The sequence below is a fragment of the Pongo abelii genome, chromosome 11 (assembly GCF_028885655.2).
Source record: "Pongo abelii isolate AG06213 chromosome 11, NHGRI_mPonAbe1-v2.0_pri, whole genome shotgun sequence".
Lineage (NCBI taxonomy): Eukaryota > Metazoa > Chordata > Mammalia > Primates > Hominidae > Pongo > Pongo abelii.
In genome coordinates this window covers 47,504,549-47,527,263 of record NC_071996.2, presented here as the reverse complement: position 1 = coordinate 47,527,263, position 22,715 = coordinate 47,504,549, and the positions used below count along the sequence as shown (strand labels likewise).

General features: G+C 34.4%; 1 long non-coding RNA gene across 2 annotated transcripts in view; it reads right to left on the bottom strand.

Annotated features, from left to right (window-relative positions):
• Nucleotides 1–12,987: 12,987 nt before the first annotated feature.
• LOC129057984 (uncharacterized) overlaps nt 12,988–22,715 on the bottom strand; it is a 132,673-nt gene continuing 122,945 nt past the window's right edge. For both annotated transcript variants that reach the window (XR_008522770.2, XR_010135989.1), the window contains one exon: nt 12,988–14,722. This is a non-coding gene — a long non-coding RNA (uncharacterized LOC129057984). The remainder of the gene's footprint in view (nt 14,723–22,715) is intronic.

Sequence of the window (22,715 nt, the reverse complement as noted above, 5' to 3'; positions counted from 1 at the left end):
CAAATGATTCTAACTGGTTAATAGTTGTTTTTATACTTTATGAATGTGTTAAGCCAGATATAAGATAAAAAAAAAAGCATCGTCCTACACCCCAAAGCAGCAGTCTGCTCACATGGTAAAGCAAGAATATACCCAGGAGTACTGAATTTATTCCCTGTAAATTTTAGTATGTAAGAAAACTCATGCTAGAATAAATAATAAAGAAAAGGTTTTAGTAAAATGCTCATACTCACACATGTTTATAGTTTAAAAACCAACCAATGCTAAGGCAAAATATATTTTCTCACTACAAAGCTCTTTACCTAGTCTGGGAATTTTTCCGGAAGTTTTTAAAAAACTGAACTTTGCTATGTGTCAATATTATTATTCTCTACATGCCTGATTATATGTGCTAGATATATCCCTAAGAAGACAAATTAGAATAGTAAGAATTTTGGTAATACAAATATAATTCATATATTCTGAGCCAATATTTTTCAAACTATTTCTAAACAGAATTTGAAAAAAAAATGCAGCATTACCCAGGACAAAAACACACACATATACAGCTGAAACAAAATTCCACACAATAATTTAACTGTATGATATCACATGCATTCTGACATTTTCTGTTCTATTCTGTTTTGTCCCTTAAAAAGTGTTGGTTGAATTCTATTAAATTAATTTCAGCATTCACTAAATTTCACAAAAATGTTATCATTTGAAAAACACTGCATTAAGAGAACTTGCAGTTTTTAAGAAATTCTATAGTCATAATCAAATAGTCCTTTAGTATGTTAATTGCCATCTGATTTGTTTCTGTGCCAATTTAAGGTTTTGATATAATGGATCTTTTGAAGCTACGCTTACCTCTGTTTGAGTAACGACAATCTGAAGATAACTATACAATATATGTTATACATTTGAGCAGTGTAATATTATATAATGTGAAGATTGCTTAAGATGTAATTTTTAATGCATGCTTTGCAGTTGCTATCTCAATTTGATGAGCAAAGTGTGTAGCCTATGGGTTTCCCCAGTCCTGCTACCTTTGTGTTTCAGTCTCCTTGGGCTGATCCATACTTGACTTTCTATACATTAGATCATTTTTAGGAGAACATCTTAAAAAGCATCTCTAGCAATATTTAATTCATATGATTAAAAATTCAAAGGAAGCCGTTGTATCGGCTGTTAAACTATGTTCACAAGCTGTTATTCAGAGTTCAAACCCCAGCAAATTGAAGGTTAGGTTAATAGGATCATTCCGTGGAACTGCACTAAACCATGACAGCTAGAGCAGTGGGTGAACTGTTTCATGCACGCTCAGTTGCAGAAGATAAACTAAAGATGAGCAAAGGTATCTCACTGGAAATCTTGCTATCTAATTTGATTTTTCTAACCTATTTTCTACAGTATGGTTTAAAAAGGAAAGCATATGAAGCTAACTTTGGGTTTTGTTTACTACATACACAGATTTTTTAAAGAGAAGAAGAAAACCCACAGAGAGTGTTACATTGACTCTTGGAAATTGAGCCATGGATTTCTCTTTTCAGATGTTAGCTTTCTCAAATAAATCTGAAGTTTCAGAGGCAAATATTTTTGCTTCTCCAAACTGTAATGTGCTAACATGCCCATGTGGGGAAACATCAATAAGCCCTTAATAATAATTGATACCCCTACACTTCTGTGGGCATAGCAGTAGTAAGAAGTCAAGTAGCATCAGTTCCCTAATTTCTAAAAATAAAATAACCTACCTCATAAGATAGACTGCATGAGAATGGAGAGTTGCTCATCTTGGCTCAGTCACTTTCTAGTGGTATGCCTTTAGGAAAGTCCTTTAAACTCTTTGGATCTCACTTTCTCACCTCTAACATGAGAGAAATGGCAAGACAACATCTTCTGTGGATAATCGGTCTCTTTCCATGAGATTTTATGCTTCTAACTATGTGCATAAAGTGGTTGTGGGGCTATATCTTCTTGCTATGCTTGTTAGGCTGACAGAAGACTGGGGAAAAAAGAAGTGAAGAAACGCAAAATGTATTTTTCTGAAGTGAACTTGAAATTCCCCCTCCTGAATAATTACTTAATTGCATCGAAAAAGGAAAATAAGACTTCTCTGGGAAAGAAGAAAGGAAATGACACAAGTTGGTAATCTGGACTTGAAGTATATAACATAAAATTAGTTGATAGAAGTGTAAGCAGATGCTTCTTCCAAGCAGATGCTTCTTCCTCCTAATCCAGCTGACATGCATGAAGAAAGGAGTGAAAGAAACTTTTAAGAACAACATTGTTAGCTACAAGAGAATGGGAAAGGCATCACACAAAAAAAGCCAATATTTGGCTTTAAAAAAGGGCACAGGAATAAAATGTTCTTGGGAAGTTCAAATCAAAGTTTTGAATGAATTTTAAATAAGCATCTAAACCAGCAATAAAATAGTCCAAAGATTACTCTCAGACAGCAAACATCATGAGATGCTACTTTGAGCAGCACTTTGAAAATGTTAGTATATTGAACTCTAAAGTTGTTATAGTTCATACATCTTTGTCATAAGTTAGTAAGTATAATTCACTAATTGGTTTTTTTGTATATGAATGTTCAATTCCCATGATCTCATTTATCTTTAACAAAGGCTTCTCTACAGCTATGAGGATATTCTGTGTGGGGTGGCCTACAAGCAAGGTAAGTTAGAAACATATAAAGTATCTTAGATAAAGGTATATTTTCTTTAAATAGTATTTATTCTTCACTCATTAGATTCAGAGACTTTGTGCATTTTCAATTTTTCTCACATTCACATAATACATATCCACATAAGAGATACTATTAATAATTTATCATATCAAGGTGGCTGATTAATAGGTGATATGGAGTCAGAAAAAACCTAGGCTCCAACTCCAGGACAGTTCATTTTCTGTGTGAATTTTGGCAAATTACTAAACTTCTCTGGTCTCTAATTTTCAAATCATTAAAGCAGATATGATGCTCACTCAGTATTACTGTGAATTTGAATGAAATAATACATATAATGCTTGCCATATTGGAGTTACTCAATATGTTATTAGGTTATTGTTTTGAATATGGATCTAACTTTAGTAATTTTCCAGAAATAAAAGTTGTCTTTCAAAGTATAGACTAAATAACAATTCTTTATTTCGTACCACACTCCATTTCTCAATGGAGAGAACCTTCAAAGAATATGGAAACTGTATACAAAACCCTTCAAATAATAAGGAATCCTGGGCACTGTGGATTCAGAGGGCTATTTCTGCCAATAGAGTAAGAGCAAATTTCAAGAGAAAGAGGAAAGAACATTAATTATCTTGTTCTTTATGTATTGAACATCTACATGTGCTGAGCACTCCTTCAGTAAACATCTGAGCAGAATGTACAATGACACCAGCCCTCATGGAGCTATACCCTAGTGGGTTCGGGAAGAGAGAAACATAAAACAAAATTACTAAATATTATACTGTATTACTGGGATGTAAGAGATATGGAAAAAGAAATAGTAGAGTCATTGTGACCAGGATGTGACAGAGAAAGATGAATTTTAAGCAAGGACTTAAGATGGTAAGTAAAATGTGTGGATGTGTAATGTTCCTGGGAGAGGAAATAGGCAGAAGAAAGGCATTAGATTGGGAGTGTGGAGCCACAACTGTTGAATGACAAAGAACTCGGTATGACTAAAATGACATAATCAAGAAGGAAATAAGTAAAGAAGTGAGGTCCTAGGCAATAGGTGAGATTGTGGGTGGCTTTCTAGACATTATGAGAACTTGGCTTTTACTCTGGATGAAATAGCAAGGCAGGATGGGGCCTGCAGTGTTTTGAAGAGGAGTAGTATGCTACAACTTACTCAAATAAAATTAAGCTGGCTGCTGCTTATGAAGTGATGTGGTTTGGCTGTGTCCCCACCCAAATCTGATTTTGAATTGTAGTTCCCATAATCCCCATGTATCATGGGAGGGACCTGGTGGGAAGTAATTTAATCATGGGGGCAGTTACCATTGTTCTATTCTCATGATAGTAAGCTCTCATGAGATATGATGGTTTTATAGGGGGCTTTTCTCTGTTTGGCTCGTTCTTCTTCCTGCCACCATGTGAAGAAAGACTTGTTTGTTTCTGCTTCTGTCATGATTGTAAATTTCCTGAGGCCTCCCCGGCCATGCTGAACTGTGAGTCAATTAAAACTCTTTATTTTATAAATTATCCAGTCTCGGGTATGTCTTTATTAGCAGCATGAGAATGAACTAATACAAGAAGAGACTTTTCATGTTCTCAAGAGGAAGCCATGAGACATATTTGTAGGTTATTGCAGTAATCCAGGAAGTACAGCAGGATGGTAACAGTAGAGAAAGTGGATATATTTTGAAATCTGAAATAACAGATCTGATGAGGAAATGGATGTGAGGCTTGAGAGATAGAGAATAATGAAGGAGAACACACAATCTGGGGCTTGAGCAATTGGAAAGATGGAGTTGCGAGTAACTGAGCTGGGGAAGACTATGGGGAAATAGATAACTTTTAGAAGGAAATATAAATAATTGATTTATGTACATGTCAACTGCAAGAGATACTCATTAGATATCCAAGTAGATACATACAAATGCAGACTGAAGTCCATTGACAAGAGCTTACCTGGAAACCTCAATTTGGGTTCTTCAAACTAAATTTTGGGTACAATGGTGAATTGTTAGTATTAAAGCCATGGAAGGTGGAACGTAGATAAGTTTACCAAACAGTGTAAGGGTAGGTAGGAAGGGAAGAATCCAAGGGCAGAGACATGGGAACATTCAATACTAAGAGATCAGCTATATGTGCTCTGTCTCGGGCACTTGGTAGTCAACTGTCCCGGGTCCATCAGCTGTATTTAGAACTCTGTGCCTTGATTTATCTACCCCTCCTGTACTGAACACTATCACCGCCTATCGGAAACCTTTCTCTCTTTCAAGGTTCACCTATCCATTCCACCTCCTCAAAGAATACGTCTTTAATCACGCTCATCCTCTGATCACAGAGAGCAAAGCATGATTTGCTCTGCATTATGTATGTGTTTCTAGCTGCCCCCTTTAGCAGATTGCAAAGACTTTAATGGTAGCCATGTTAGCATTCCTATCACCACCATTATAAAACTGACATATAATTAGTGCTTAGTACATGCCAGGCACTTAAGTGCTTTTCATGTATAATCTCATTAAATCCCTTAATTCCCCTAGTCGTATTTTCTAGATGAGGAAATTGAGACTTGCGGAACTGAGGTAACCTGCTTGAGGCCTCCTAGCTAGAAAGTGGCAGAGCTGATTTTCAGAATCAGCCCTCCACTACTCCAAAGATCTTCACCATTGGCCTGGGTCACCTTCATGTTATTTATTTTATAGTCATCTAATAAAAGGTAAATAGTATATAAAACTTGTTGGTTAAATAAATTATTGCTTGAATAATGGCTCTGCTTTCTTTTAGGCAGCCACAATAAAACCTTGACTAACAAAAATTAATATAACACAACCTTCAACAGATTATATTTCTTTTCATTTTTTACTATAATTTACTTGTAATGGAATGTAGCAAATCCCAAGAAACAAGTTTGATTTTACATTTTCTGTCGAAATTGAACAAAGTGCTAAAATATTTCTCTGAGGTTAGTGCATCATCTTTGGCCATCTATATGGGTGATATTCTTCCTTGAGAAATTATGGTCACAATGAGGACCGAAGGATCATTTGACCTTGAACTTGCAGAGAAGGATATACTTTATATTCCCCAGACAATTCACTTGAGAACATTTTAAAAAATAATATTTTGAATAATTTTAGCAACATGAATCAAAGCACACATTTTGTTGAATCTTTAGAAACTCTAAATCCTAGAATATCTTATTTCTCAAATACAGCAAATGCCGTTCAGTGCCCTACCCTTATTCTGCAGAGTTGGTTCTGTGATCTGACTGGTGTCCACCTGCCATCATTTGCATCTATGTGCCTAGGGGTTTCATTTCTGGACCAAGGAAAGCTACTCAGTGCACACATGTCAGCTCAGAAATACCAAACATGAACACACCATCACCACTGACACTCTCTTCCCCCACCCCTATCCAATAACTCTTCATACAGTGAGTCTCAGGAGGTGGTATGTAAATATCTCAACTTTCTCACCTCTCAGATGGGGTCATTCTGAGGTGCGTGTTTTCTACTATATTCCACAGGTCCCCTGCAGGATTAAGCTCCAGCCACACACAGTGATAGCTAGCTTAATAAAGCACTCTTTAATGGATGACTTCACTTCCCTGGGCCTCTCCCCTACCACCCTCAACTAGTGTTTCCTGCACCTCCCAAATAAACTGCTTGCCCTCGTGTCCTTATGTCTAGTTCAGCTTCTGGGGAAACCCAAACTAAGACACCAAGCATTTGCATTCGCAGGGCTTCAACTACAGTGATAGTTAGATCCTCCTAGGCAGAAAGAAGAAAGCGACAGCATGCATTTCTTCTCTTCTGGTGTTCTCTTTAGCCAAATTTGCCATATTTAACTGTTTTTACATGCAATCTTAGTAGACAAATTAAAGAGATTATTTAATAGTTTACACAAGTCCTATAATTTGGAATATGAATGCAACATATGACTAGCTTATGTGTTGGCTCTGTTCTAGCCCTTGATCTGTAGGAGCAATAAACAATTTGAGTGCATGGGGGAAAATCTCACAGAAATAGCATTGTATCCACACCTGTAAAGAACAAGTATGGTCCGAGGATATTTCTAACTCTGGGGAGTGATAAAAGTGTGACACCATAAGATATGCAATGCTATAAAGACATGAGTTAATTTTAAAATACTTTCTACACTATAAACTATTAGACAAATATAGGGCAGTACTATTATTATAATGATGAATGACATACACATGATATCATATGAAATAACCTAAAATCTGTTTCTAAAATATGAAAAAAAACCTTTTCCTCATAATAAACTCTGATTTCTGAATCACCAAATCTTATTAGGGCTGCTTATACCTATGAAACCTATACCAATATTTAATTGACTTCAAAACTGATTAATAAAAGACTGTCTCCAACATGTATTTTGAACTAAATATTTTAGCATCCACTTACCATGTCTATCAAAAATGCTTAATAAAACTTTTAGTGTGAAGCTTTATTAGTCCTTGATGTTAAATGTCTAGAATAATCTTCCTCTTAGGGATCCTTTCTAACTACAAGTTTAAATTTTAAGGGCTTTTACATTTGCCTTTTTGTTTTTTTTTTTTTTTTCTATAGCAATAAATGAGTCCACTACATGATTACTCTAAGCATCCTTTGATTTTAAATAAGTTATCAGAGAAAGCTAATAACTCCAAAATTTAGCACTTTCTTAAAAATCAAATCCATTTCTACATGATGTAATTTCTTTTCAAAATTAATTTTAAGGACTAGAAATTCTTCACCGCTAATTGGTACATTGGGTATAATATTTGTTTTTAGATACAGAGTAAACAATTTACTTTAGTATCAAGGAAACATAGTTAAGATTTTATTAGAATTCTAAAAATGAATAATAAGCCCAGCCCTGTGCTTGTTGTAATAGCTAAAATAAACTTGCTGCTCACACCATGGTGACTTAGCTAAGCTCTTCCTTCATTCCATCAAACTGCATGGGGCAGCAGCTGGGCTTCTTTCCGACACCCTTGGCATGTTTATTGCAGCCGTGTAACTTAGTCTCAGAGGGCTGGGACTGTTGCTAGGGCTTGGACCACACCTTCCTCCTGCTTACCTAAAGCCCATTGGTCATGATTTCATAATCAGGCAGTTTTGCACAATGTCAACATAGGAGCATTGACAAAAATATTCTCTGTGTTTCTACAGGTGTTATATTTTTTGCTCCCCTAGTGACTACTAATCATTCAATTGGACTAAAATGATATATTTTAAAAAACAATGTCCTGGCATTGCTGAGAACATGCATATAAGGCCATGAAGGTCTACACAGCAAGGATTGCACAATAACCCATTAAAATAAACATTTGCAACCACAGATAGCTGGACTGAAATCCTGCTCTGATACAAATAACATCTGGACAACTTTTGTTTGCATCTTCCAGCATAAAACACCCTTGAGAAAAAATAGAAGGAAAGCTAAAAGACAAAGGACCACTAAAGGTTTTGTTATGCTATGGGTGTGGTGCCATAAATTTGAGGGGGCTCAGGCCAGAGTTGCCAAACCCGAATTTAAACAGCATGTTGTTTTTAAAAGTTGTAACACTGGTGAGGAACAATTCAGTTTTCTTACATAATTAATCCAGTGTGAAATAGAGTGACTGGAAAACATCCAGTGGTTTAAAAATAACTCAATTATTTATAAGTTCCACAGTGCTATAGGATTCCACTCTAAGAAGAAAGTGAAACATCTTGGTACCAAGCATGCTGTTCTTATTCAGCAAGGGCTTCAGCAAGTCAACATAAACAATCTCATAGTAAAAGATTATGCTGAGGCCAAAGACACTAAGGTTCCCTTGGATTATGGATCAGGCTAGCGGGCAGGAAAAAGTTTCTTTCCCTGACATTTATATATTGCTGATAAATATTAGTATATCTTACTAATACTCAAAGAACTGAACAATGTGAAGTGGGGGTATTAGGCTGCAGGGAACAGAGGGAAGAGGGGAGGAGGTCTGGGAAAGAAAGAAAAATGAGCCTCTTTTATAAGATCTATAACATAGTCTATGAATCATACATGACAGTGAATGGACTTTAATTTCTAATGTTGTTCTTTGATGTGAAGCAAAATAATTACAAGCTGAAAGATACTAGCAAGTATTATATTCAATATAAAGATAAAGAAATTAGCCATAAATAAACCCTTCTATAAAATCTCATGCTCAGGGCAGGCTCACAGCTAGCAACATACATTTGTGTCAGCTACAGCTGGCTGCTAAACAAAGGGAATGAAAGTTTGCTTTAGTTAATATTAAAATCTTGCAAAATATTTCACAGTTGTCTCAGGCATTTTTTTGCTCTTTTTTCTACTTAAAGGGGGCATATGAGATGTGGCAATAGTCTAAAAGGGCCAAGCCAGAAGTTAGATCATGGATCTGTAAGGTGCCTTTAAAGGGCTAAGGAGCTTTACTAAGTCATGTGATTTACCTTAAATTCACCCTTTGTTTCAGCTAGAGTGCAGACATAAGTAAAAGAAGGAAGCAGACCTTTATTCATTTGGCCACTCCATCAACTGTGGGCCTAGTACGTTCCAAACTTACTGTATTTGTTTCTTTTATCCTTGGAAACAAACAAATATGAACCACGATTGTATAATTTACTCACTAGGCTAAACAAGCACGATTTTGATGTACTAATACCCATAACAACAAAAGTAGATGTCAGTTATTTAAACAAACTATTAAGCTGAGAACAGAAATTATTTCTGAAAATGTATTTGTTGCTGATTCATGGATATAAACTGATAGATCAATTTCAGTAATTCCACTATAAAAAGAGATTATTTTCATTGAGCTGTGACAGTGGAAATATTGAAGGAAGGTAGTGAGAGAATTACAGTTCTAGGTGGCTGTAGTTATAATATCTAACTGCTATTAAGTGAAATTGTTTTAGCTGTAGTCCTGGTACTAAAAACTGGGAGATTACTGCTAAAACAATTTTACAAAGTTTTTGACTAAGGATCAAGTCAATAAATAGGCTCATGACTACCTTGTTCCTGACAGTTCCATTGCTTTGCCACTTTTTTCTTCTGTTTGTAGTATCAAGTCAGTGGCCATTCATTATCCAGCCATCAGTGGCCTCTGCTTCCGTAGTTGACCTTTTGTTTCACTTTCACTACCCAACCCCAAAAGGCACAAGCATATCAAGGCCTCTTTGATGGCACTGACTGCCCGATGCAGAAAAATCCTTTTAAAAATAAACTAGAACAATTCCCACTGATGAAGTCAGTGCAACACTTACGCATGTGAAAAGAGAAGAGAAAACTGAACACTGTGAACTCTGAATGACATCTCTATGTGTGAAAAAACTATCGATTTGCTCATTCATTTAAATTAATTTTTTTCATATACTAATTTACTTAAGGCCTACCTTGTGGCAGTGATGAGTTAATTATTAGGATGGAGATACAGTGTATTGCTTCTGGAGGTGATAGTTAATGATAAGTGTTATACGAATAGTGGAAGCCATGACTCTTCCTAAGGAAGTTGAAAACGGCTTCAAAGAGGATAAGACATTTGAGGTGGGACTTGAAAAAGGAACAGGATGCACTTGGTGAGGAAGAAAGAAGTAAAGCATTCCAGGTAGAGAAAAGGTCTTTATGAAGAGGCATAAAACTGCATGATGCTTGGGGGATATGTCACTGTATGGTGTGACTGGAGGTATGTGACATGAGATACAAATGCAGTGATAAGTTGGGACTAGATTGTAGAAGAAGCCATGCCAAGGAGTTTACTCTTAAGGCAATGGGAAGAATGAAGGATTAATATAGAGTGTGAAATAATCGGCTATAAAAAGATAAGTAAAACTTGCTCATTTGCCTTGAAGACAAGAACAGGCTATTTTCAGTGGGAATTGCTACATTCTGTTGTAGAGTGAATTATAAGGGCCATCTTGGCAGTGAGGAAAAGATGGCAGCTCATGAGGTCCAAGCCAATTGTTTCTGCTTCATCATTCCTTACCATCTACCCCACCTTCTCTTCTGTTCATGATTTACCAGCATAGACCTCCTTATCTACCAAGGAAAAAAGACTTTAATCTCTACCTCTCTCCTCCAACAACAACAACAAAAAAATAGAAAATCCTTGATGTTCAACCTGTGGACACTAGAGCTATACTCCCATGAGGAAAGTGAAGTAATGAATTAGGTATTGATCCAGATTATGCATAACTCCTTCACCCATCATCACCTCAAAAATTATCTTGCCTTTTTTTTATCTCTATAGTTAGTACAAAAGAAACACTTTCCTAACAGATTATTCTTTCACATTTTATTTTGCATTAATGTAGCTACAGACTTAAAGAGCCTATATGAGCAAACTTTCTGGCACTTTGCAGGAGCAGCACTAGTTCTTAAAAAAAAAAAAAGGAAAGAAAAGAATAAAGATAATTCCAAGATGAAATGCTAGCATTATGACCCACGCAGACCACCTGGAATTCTTTAAACCATTACACTCAGTAACAATTCTTCTCATGCAGTGTGGCTTGTACTTTCTAATTTCTCAAGAGATATTTACTTGGACACTAGCTCTTTGTTTTCAACAGTTTTCCTGCCCTTCCAAATTAATCCCCACCTGTAGTCAAATGCTTCCATTTATGAATTCACAACAGTTGTTTAAGTCATTGAATTAAGAATGGAAAAGTTTATGTAATTTTTGGGATGTGGGAAGAGAAAGAGGATATTTTTAAATGAACAAGACAATCGTCTTATTGACGATCTTATCATCTTTAAAGAAAAAATAATAAAGAAAAGTGTAACTGGATGTTCCTGCAGCTATAAAAGTAAAGCTGAAACTACAATTTTTTAAAAGGCAAATGAAAAATTGACTAGTAGAGATCTTCAATGGCCTTTATAATCATCAGAATTATTCATTCACTCTACTCAGTATGCCATAATACCCCCAAAGAGAAGGCTAAATTGAATGAGCTAGTTATGAGTCTCCATTCTGCTAAGCTACTCTGTGATGATTGGAATCGCATGCATCTACCCAGTGACACAAAGAGCAGGGTCACGTGAAAATCTGTCATTGAATTCAAACTAGATTTTATTTCCCCAAACTGAATTATTCTGAACCCTAAATAATATTCACAACAAATGATTCCTATGATCTACAGTTAGTCAGTTAACCAGATAATTGCCAGTTCTCCAAGTTCTTCATGTTGTGAAAATTTAGATGACTTATTGTGGAAGAGGACCATAACCTGCCCTTTTTTATGCCCTGTTTGAGATGCAATGATGAGGTCATGGCACAAAAATTATGATTACCTGGTGAACTTAAGACTTCCACTTTCAACTGAGAAGCAACATTGAAGATCACTAAGAAACTACCCCAAACCAGGGAAAGAAGGATCCAAAAATGTTAGATGTTACAATTTCCAGTGATCACCCAGAAATGGGAGCAGCGTCTACCCTTACCAGCCAGATTGGAAAACCTCATGATTAATGGAGCACTGGGTAAAGTACTCAACAGAATCTTGCCTGGGTGGTAGGGAATAATTAGTCCTAGACTGAGCTTAGCTCCAGACCCAACTTACAAATCTTAAAAGGAAGATCCAAAAGAATCAAACTATGTTCATATGATTTAACCATGTGCCAGAATATAGCTGTAGACTATTTTTACACTCAATAAAATAAAATGTATGATACTGTCATCTAATCAAATATTACCAGACATGACAAGAAGTAGGAAAATACAACCTATGATAAGAAGAAAAATCAAGCAAATCCACATAGAACTTCCACAGATGTTAGAATTAACAGATAAGGATGTTAAGACAGAATTTGTAATTGCATTGTAAGAGGTAAAGAAAGAGATAATGTTTTTAATACCAAAATCAAACTTGTGAAGATGAAATCTACAATGTCTAAGATGAAATACACTGGATGAGATAAGTTGCAGGTAAGATGCTGCAGAAAAAAAATTAATAAATTTGAAAACATAGCAATAGAAAAACAAAAATAAAATATCTTTTAAAAATGAACAGAGGAAGTATTTTTTAAAATATTTATTTAAAAAAAGTAAACAGAGAATTAGGGAGTTGTGGAACCACTTTAAATGGCATAATATTTGTGTCATTGGTGTCCCTGAAAGAGTTGAAAGAGGATGGACATAAAAATAATTTGGAGAAATTATGACTGCCAACTTTCTTAATTTGATGAAAACTGTAAACCCATAGATCCAGGAAATTCAAACAAACTTAAGCACAAGAAATATAAAGAAAACCTCACCAGATTACATTATAATCACATTGCTCAAAACCAGGGATAAAGAGAAACTCTTAAAAGTGCCCAGAAAAAAAAAAAAAAAAAAAAAAAAAGAAGCAAAGATAAGGATAAAGAAGCAAAGAAAAAGATATGACAGATTTCTTGTTAAACCAATAAAAACAGGAAGACAACGGAGTATCATTTCTAAAGCATTGAATGAATAAATCTGTTGAATTAGAATTCTATACCCAGCAAAGACATCTTTCAAAAACAAAAGTAAACGAAAACTTTTGCATGTATACAAAAGCTGACAGAATTTGTTACTAACAGTTAGGTAATATAAGAAATGTTAAAAGATTTCCTTCAGGCTGAGTAATAATAAATGAAAATATGCATCTACATGAATAAGCAACATCAGAAAAGGTAATTACATGAGTAAACAAATCATTTTCTTAGTATTAAATCTCTTTAAAATATAATGGACTGTTTAAACAAAAACAATAAAAATATGTTGTGGGGTTTGTAGCATACCTGTAAGTAGAATTTAAAACAGCAGCAGTTCATTTCTAAGAGAATGGTGATAGAAGAATACTATGGTAAAGTTCTTATACAGGACTGTGATAAGTTAAAGATATATGCTATGAACTATAAGATAATCATTAAAGTAATAAATCAAGGACTAATAGCGAATACACCAACAAGACATAAAATGGAATAATACAATATATTAGGTTGGTGGGAAAGTAATTGCGATTTTGGACTATGAATTTTAAATCATTATTAGGCTCAAACACATCTTTATTAATCAAAATAGGAACCATTACAATCAACACATTTTTGCCAATGAGAAATAAGTTTGTTTATTCCTGTAACATAAAAATCTGTGCTTTGGGATTTGATGAATTCTTGGAAAGTATTTTTCTGCATCCTGCTGATTGTAGAAGCTTTTTCCCTGCAAAAAGCTATCGAGATGATTGAAGATGTGGTAGTCAGTTGGCAGGAGGTCAGGTGAATGACAGATGAGTCAAAACTTCATAGCCCAATTCATTCAACTTTTGAAGTGTTGGTTGTGCAACATGTGGTCGAGGGTTGTTGCAAAGAGTTGGGCTCTTTCTGTTGACCAATGCCGGCTGCAGGCATTGCAGTTTTCAGTACATCTCATCAATTTGCTGAGCATACTTTTCAGATGTAATGATTTGCTGGGGTTCAGAAAGCTGTAGTGGATCACACCAGCAGCAGATCACCAAATGGTGACCATGACCTTTTTTTGGTGCAAGTTTGGTTTTGGGAAGTGTTTTGGAGTTTCTTCTTTGTCCAACCACTGAGCTGGTCATCACCAATTGTCATATAAAATCCACTTTTCCTTGCACATCACTATCTGATAGAGAAATGGTTCATTGTTGTCACGTAGAATAAGAGAAGACAGCACTTCAAAACAATGATTTTTTAAAAATTTTCGCTCAGCTCATGAGGCACCCACTTACCAAGCTTTTTCACCTTCCCAATTTGCTTCAAATGCTGAATGACCAAGGAACGGTCAACACTGAGTTCTTTGGCAACTTCTTGTGTCATTGTAAGAGGATCAGCTTCGATGACCGCTCTTAATTGGTTGTTGTCAATTTCCAGTGGTCAGCCACTACACTCCTCATCTTCAAGGCTCTCATCTCCGTTGCCAGACTTCTTGAACCACCACTCCACTGTACATTCATTAGCAGTTCCTGGGCCAAATGGATTGTTGATGTTGCGAGTTGTCTCCACTGCTTTACAGCCCATTTTGAACTCAAATAAGAAAATCGCTCAAATTTGCTTTGTGTCTAACATCATTTCCATAGTCTAAAATAAACAGCAAATAATAAGTCATTAGTAAACAAACAAACAAACAAACAAAAAAACATAAAGCAAGAAATGCCCATTAAAATGATGTATAACCTAACCACATTTATTTAAGAATGTATTCCAATGTCAAACAGCAAATTCTAACAATGCAAAAGCTATAATTACATTTGCACTAACCTAATACTAACTCAAAAAAGGCAGAAAAATACAGCAGAATGGGAACAAAGGTCAAATATAAAATAGTAGATGATAGGATTGAACCTAATAATATCAACAATCATATTAAAGAGAAATAAGCTAAAAATTCCATTTAAAAGGCAGAGATTATCAGATTAGATTAAAAAGCAAGATCTTACTATAGACTGCCTAAAAGAAATGCATGTTAAATATAGAAAAATTGTTTAACATTAAAAGGACAAAAGATTTACCATACTAACACTAATCAAAGGATAAGCTGGTCATTTCACAGTAATAATTGCATACATTTGGCAAGAGGATACGGCATTCCTAAACTTTGATGTTTTTAAAAAGAAGGTTTCAAAACATAAAGAACTGACAGAACCACAAGAAAAAAATAAATGCATTATTATAGTCGGAGGTTTCAGTATCCCATTTCAATAACTGATAGAAGAAATAGAAAATAAGGATATAGAAGAACTAAAAAAAAGTACTATCAACCAATTTGATTCATTGAACATGCCACTCAACAATAGAATATACATTATTTTAAGTGCACAGGAAACATTTATTAATATATCCTATTTTTTGTCCATAAACAAGTCCCAATAAATTCACAAAGCAAAACAGACACAGTCTCTGACTACAATGAAATTAAATTAGAAACAAATAACAGAAAAATCTCTGGAAAAATCTACAAATGTTTAGAAATTATAGAACACATTTCTAAGTAATCCATTGGTCAGAAAAATTAAATCAGAAGAGTAATTAGAAAGTCATTAGAAATGCAAATGAAAACACAGCATATCAAAATGTGTAGGATGCTGCCAACACAGTACAAACCATGATAAGCAGGAAAAGTTATACCACCAAATGACTAGTTAAACAAATGTTTTAAGTCTTAAAGCAATGACTTTAGGGTCTTCTATAAAATACAGTAATAGGAGCACAAAATAAATCTAAAGTAATAAGAAAAGAAAATAATAAAAGACAGAGCAGAAATTATTGAAATAGCAGAGAAACAATTGAATGATCACTTAAGAGATCATATGAATAGCCCTAACTATTTTAAATAAGTTGAATTTTTAATTTAAAAACATTCCAAAAAATTCTTTCATCCCAGATGGTTTCAGTAGTGAATTCTACCATACATTTAAGAAAAAAAATTGTACCAATTTTATGCAAATTCATTCAGAAATTCAGGAAGAGGAAAAATGTCCTACTCATACTATGAGGAAAATATTAGCCTGATATGAACACCAAACTACCTAATTGCAAGAAAACTACAGACCTGTCCCCCTCATGCCATGCATACAGAAATTCTCAGTGAAATATAAGGAAGTCAAATACAACAATATACAAGCAGGGTAATACTTCATCCTGACCAACTGGGGTTTGTCTGAGTGATGCATGGCTGATTCAGTTTTCAAAAATCAAACCATGTAATTCACTATATTAATAAACTATTAAAGGAGAACCATATGATCACGTTAATACAAATACACACACACGCAAGTATGTGGCAAAATTCAATATTCATTCTTGATAGAAATCTTAGTAAACAAGAAATAGATTGCAATTTCCAAAGCCTGAAAAAGTCCATCTCGGGAAAACATACAGCTGATACCATAGTTATGGTGATGAAAGACTGAAGTTTTTCTCTCTTAGATCAAGAAAAAGACAAAAATCTTTGCGCTCACCACTTTTGTTCTACAATGTACTGGAGATTTTAGACATTTCAATAAACTAATAGGAAAAAAACATTCAAATTAGAAGCAAGGAATTAAAACTGTCCTAATCTCAGATGACATGATTTTCTATGCAGAAAATCCCATAGAACTTACAGAAAAACCTCCTAACCCTAATAAGTTCATTGATTAAGACTGCAGAATATAATTCTGATATAAAATTATCATCTGCTACCAAAAACAATCTGCAATTGATATTTCAAAAATACTATCCACAATAGTATAAAAAATAAAATTCTTAGAAATAAGTATGATAAAAAATCCTCAATATTTGCACACTGGGAACTATAAAATATCGCTGAAATAAATTAAAGAAAAAGTAAATAAATCTAAAATTTACCATGCCCATTGGTTGGGAAAAGTCAATAGAGTTAATTTACCAATTTTCTCCAAATTTTTCTACAGATTTAATACAGTCTCAAACAAAATCCCAGCAGGGTTTCTGGAGAAAGACAAGTTGATTCCAAAAATTATATGGAAATGTAAAGGATCTAGAATAGCCAAAACAATATTATGAAAGAAGAACATATTTGAGGGCTGAAACTACTTGATTTCAAGACAAGTATAATGTGACAACAATCAAGAAAGAGTGGTATTGGCATAAAGATAGACAAATAGATATGAATAACTTACTTTTGACAAGTGTGAAGATCATTGAGTGGAGAAAGCTTATGCTATTTAACAAATGATTCTGAAACAACTGAATATTAATATTCAAAGAAAAACTTCAATCCTTACCTTGAACCATATTTGAAAATTAATTCAACTGGATTATACAGACTTAAATGCAAAATATAATACCATAAAACTTCTAAAAGAAAATCTTTGTGACATTTGACTAGGCATAAATGCTTTTAAAATATAACACTAATAGCATTTTTCTAAAAATAAAATTTTTAAAAACTTATTGACTATCATTAAAAATCAGTTCTTTAAATAAACAGTGTTAAGATAATTGAAGGCAATGTGTAGACTGAGGGAAAATATATATCAAACATATATCTGAGAAAGGACTTTTATTCAGAAAAAAATAAATATCTCTTAAAGCTCAGCAATAAAAAAACGAACAGGCCAGGCGTGGTGGCTCACGCCTTTAATGCCAGCACTTGGGGAGGCCAAGGCGGGTGGATCATTTGAGGTCAGGAGTTTGTGACCAGCCTGGCCAAAATGGTGAAAGTCCGTCTCTAGTAAAAATACAAAAATTAGCCAGGCCTGGTGGGACACACCTGTAATCCCAGCTACTCAGGAGGCTGAGGCAGGAGAATCGATTGAGCCTGGGAGGCGGAGGTTGCAGTAAGCCAAGATCATGCCACTGCACTCCAGTCTAGGTGACAGAGTGAGACTCTGTCTCAAAAAAAAAAAAGGAAAAGAAAACAAATGGCCCAATTAAAAATGGACAAAAGATTTGAATAGACACTTCACCAAAGGAGATAAGCAGATGGCATATAAGCACATACAAAGATATTAAACATAATTACTAGAGAAATGCAAAATAAATCAATGACAGATATTATTACACACTTATGAGAATGGCTAAAATTAAAAAGACTGACCATACCAAACGTTGATAAGGATTTGGAGGAACTAGAACTCTCATGTGATGATACTGATGTAAATATAAAATGGCACACCACTTCGGAAATAATGTGGCAGTTTCTTGAAAAGTTAAATATACACATATGATATTACCCAGCCATTCTACTTCTACTTAGTTACTTAAGGGAAAAGAAAAGGTACGTGTATACAAAGATTGGTACAACAATATTCACAGCAGCTTTACTTTTAGTAGCCTCAAACCAGAAACAACCCAAATATCCGCCCTCAGGGCAATGCATAAACCAATGACTATATATCTATACAATGGAATACTACTCGGCAATAGAGAGGAACGAACTATTGATACACACAACATGATTTAATCTCAGATTATTTTTGTTGAGTGAAAAAGCCAGGCACAAAGTAGTATATTTTTCATTATTTAAAATTGTGAAATATTCAAACTAATCTCTAATAACAGAAAGTAAATCAGTGGTTACCTGAAGGGAGATACGGGTAGGGAATCAAAGGAAGGGATTACAAAAGAGACATGAGGAAACTTTCTAGAGTGATAAATAGGTTCAATATCTTGAGTGTAATGTCAATATCACAGGTGTATATGTACATCAAAATTTATCAAATTGTAGATTTTAAACATGTAGTTTATTATATTATAATTATAATTCAATAAAGCTATTAAGAAACAAAATATAATATTTTTAGAATGTTCAATGAATACTTAAATATGAACTGTAAATTTCCACAGACTTTCCCTCTATAAATTTGCAGATAATCTTGCATACTCTGGATACCTATAACAGATGTAAAAATTATATAAGAAGGTTACATTTTCCTGCCTACAGAAGTCATATTTTAATGAATTTGGAGCATGGGGATCATTGCACTTCTTGAATTTAGCCCTACTTATTCATGCATGCAATGTTTATACTGCAATATTAACATACTGTGTTGGTTTTGATCTGTTTTTGGAAGACAGAAGAGATCCCTCCACTCAGAAAAGAGATAACCCAAATTTGGTTAGAATCCAAATGGTATTGTGTGACCTAATTAAGTGGTGGGTATTTCATGAGCTTAGTCTTTCACATCTGGCTGTTATTAGATAGCCCTACTTGGCTACCCTACAAAGTAGCATTTGATCTAAGGGCCAACTCTGCCCCACATTTATTAATGTCTCTCACACTGACTAAATCCACAGGGAGAGGTTGGGCCCGAGAAACCAGGCAACAAAGTGGGAGATATCTCTGCAGAGGGACTAATTCTTTTTCTCTTTGGTTTTTAAGTGCATTTTGCCTTGACTAACTTCAAATATTGATTGTTAGAAAGTGGACTGGAAACGTAATGATTGACTGATCGCAATGTATTACATACAACGAATTTTGAATACCACAGAACTAATTGAATAAATGAACGGAAATATTAATATTGAATTAATAGGAATGATCAGAGTGAATTAAACACAGCGGGCCAAATTCTGCCCCTGGATATGCATGCACAATTTCCATTGACTTCAATGGGGGTTTTGTTGTGTGTATCCAAGGGCAGAATCCAGCTTAATTAATTTTTTAATTGTTTTTAAATGGTGAATGAATTGGTTAAAGTGCAAAGCACCAGAGATGACTTCGTACATATTGCATATATCCCTGTGTTTTTAAAAATGTCTGAAATACATGCTTATAATCTTACAAATATAACTACCACAATGTTAAATTTTAAAGTTTGCAGAAAATAATGTAAGAAATAAAAACGTCGCTGTTGCATTTTCTTTGTAAAAGGTTAATGCATAAACATTGCTGCTGAAAATGACAAAACTTTGATTTATTAATGAGCTTTTAAAATAAATCTGAAGCTTCGGTGCCCAAGAATCCATCCACATCCTCGCAAGTGTACTCTAAGTGAACTCAATAGCTCAAGGTATTCTCTTTACCATACCTTCTTATTTTCATCACCTTCTTATTTTAATTAAAAAATTATTTGACACTGTGAAAGCAAAGGCTTATTATTTGATCTTAAGTAACTGTCACATCAGTTTAGTTTTTAATACTTAAGAAATTTTACTATGAAATCCCTTCTAGATTATGGGTCCATAATAAGATTTAAAATATGTTTGATCCCCTAATTGGTTAACTCATTAAGATAGTCCAGTTCTACTCTATGTCATCACATCCACTGGCCTGCCTCAGGCCATAAAATGTCAATGCCTTAGACCTGAAATTTGTAACAATTTGACCTAAGACATCATTCCATAATATCATCTACCAAGTAAAGAAAAATAATCTTTTGTGAGATAAGCTTTAAACATACACAGGAAATGTGTGTTTGTGTGTGTGTGTGTATTGGGGATGGAGGTTAGAAGAACTCTCTTGTATAAGGACAATAAAAACAAAAATGAAATATTAATATTATGCATTCCTTGAGTGACTGCATAATGTAACATTAAATTGATAACTTTCTTTGTTTTAATTAATAGTGTTTTTTTAAGAACAGTTTTGGCTTTACAACAAAATTGAGCACAAAGTATAGGGAATTCCCATTTGCTCCCTCCCTGCTCTCACACACATTGACACCCCCACAATAAACCTACCTAATCAGTGTAGTATGTTTGTTACAACAGAAGAACCAACATTGATGTCATCAACTAAAGCCCTTAATTTACATTAGTATTCACTCTTAGTGTGGTACAATCTATGGATATTGACAAATGTATACAGACATGTAGCCACCATTGTAGTATCATGCAGAACAGTTATTCTGCCCTAAACATTACCTGTTTCACCTATTCACCCCTTTCTGTCTGCAAATCTCTGACAGCCACTGATTTTTTTACACTCTCCACAGTTTTGCCTTTTCTAGAATGTTATATAGTTGAAATCTTACAGTGTGGAGACTTTTCATATTGGTTCCTTTCACATAATATTCATTCGAAATGTCTTCATATCTTTCCATGGTTTGATAGCTCATTTGTTTTTAACACTGAATAATATTCCATTGTCTAGATGTAACTATTTATTTATATATGCACTTGCTGAAGGACATCTTAGTTGCTTCCACTTTTTGGCAATTATAAATCTGGTATAAACATTTGTGTGCAAGTTTTGTGGACGTGTTTTTAACTCTTTTGAGTAAACACCAAGGAGCAGAATTGATGGATCAGATGGTAACAGTATGTTTAGTTTTGTAAGAAATTCCCAAAACTATGTTTCAAAGTTGCTTTACCATTTTGCCTTCCCACCAACAGTGAATGAGAGTTCCTATTGCTCTGCCCCCTCATCAGCATTTGATGTTGTCAATGTTTTGGATTTTACCCATTTAAAATGCTGTATAGTGATATCTCATTGTTATTTTAATTTGCAATTCCCTAATGACTATGATGTCAAGCTTCTTTTCATATGTTTATTTGCCATCTGTATATCATCTTTGGTGAGGTGTCTGTTCAGCCCTCTTGTTCCTTTCTTAATTGAGTTGCTCATTTCTTAATTGTCGAGTTTAAAAGTTCTTGTCTATTTTGAATGACAGTTCTTCATTAGGTATGTCTCTGCAAATATTTTCTACTAGACTGTTACTTGTATTCTCATTCTCTTGACATTTTTTTTTTCTCTGAGAGACAGAGTCTCACTCTGTCACCAGGCCTGAGTGCAGTGACACAGTCATAGCTTACTACAGTGTCAGTCTCCTGAGCTCAGCTCTTGCCTCAGTCTCCTAAGTAGCTGGGATTACAGGCATGTGCCACCATGCCCAGTTTTAAATTTTTGTTTTTATAAACAGTGTTTTACTACCTTGTCCACGCTAGTCTCAAACTCTTGGCCTCAAGCAATCCTCTTGCCTCAGCCTCCCAAAGTGCTGAAATTTTGATAGTCCTTTTTACAGAGGAGAAGTTTTTAATTTTAATGAAGCCCCTTGTATCAATCCTTTTTTTATGAATTGTCCCTTTTACTTTAAAATGTCAGCACCAAACCCAAGATTTCATCTATATTTTCTGCTGTGCTATCTTCTAGGAGGTTTATAGTTTTGCATTTTATGTCTGTAATCTATTTGAGTTAATTTTGGCGAAGGGTATAAGGTTAACATCTCAATTATTTTTATTTTTTATTTTTTGCATGTAGATGTCCAGTAGTTCCTGCGCCATTTGTTGCAAAGGCTATCTGTTCTTCATTGAAATGCCTTTGCTATTTTGTTATATTTGTGTGGGTCTGTTTCTGGGGTCTCTATCTTGTTCCATTTATCTATTTGTTTATCATTTTGCCAGTAACACACTATCTTGATTATCGTAGCTTTATAGTAAGTCTTGATGTCAGTGTGAATTTTTCAAATTCATGTAATCCTTCTTGAATATTGTGTTAGATATTCTGGGTCTTTTTCCTCTTTATATGAACTTTAGAATCACTTTGTCAGGTTGTTTTCTTTTTAGAGGACTTTTTCTTTTTTTACCCAGTTATCTTTTGTATTGGTTAAAATTAAGTTAATACAAACTTTTAGAGCTCTCCTTTATTAAAAAATCTTTTTAAAAGAAT